General features: G+C 35.4%; 1 protein-coding gene across 1 annotated transcript in view; it reads right to left on the bottom strand.

Annotated features, from left to right (window-relative positions):
* Positions 1–246, bottom strand: part of LOC110422073 (uncharacterized) — a 1,918-nt gene that overhangs the window by 1,112 nt on the left and 560 nt on the right. The window lies entirely within an intron of this gene.

Below are 246 nucleotides of genomic sequence, written 5' to 3'. Positions count from 1 at the left end.
AGTCTGCGGATGTATAATTTCAAAGAGAAGAGCTTAACTGTAGGATGACAATGAGAGTTCTTTTATAAAATAGAACCAGACCATTTTGCGTGTGGCAAAGCATTAAAACGTTAGCCTACGTGCCCCTTTCGAGAACCACATTAAGAATGCTCCACTACATCAAAAATGTATAAAATAAATCAATACAAATCTTTGCTAACCATTACCCATCATAACCACCCTATTAATTCCAATACTTTTAATGCC

This window comes from Theobroma umbraticum, unplaced genomic scaffold (assembly GCF_002168275.2).
Source record: "Theobroma umbraticum cultivar Fairchild unplaced genomic scaffold, ASM216827v3 scaffold_130.0, whole genome shotgun sequence".
In the NCBI taxonomy this organism is placed as follows: Eukaryota; Viridiplantae; Streptophyta; class Magnoliopsida; order Malvales; family Malvaceae; genus Theobroma; species Theobroma umbraticum.
Note: the sequence above shows the minus strand (reverse complement) of the source record. Positions and strands in the feature narration are given on the sequence as shown.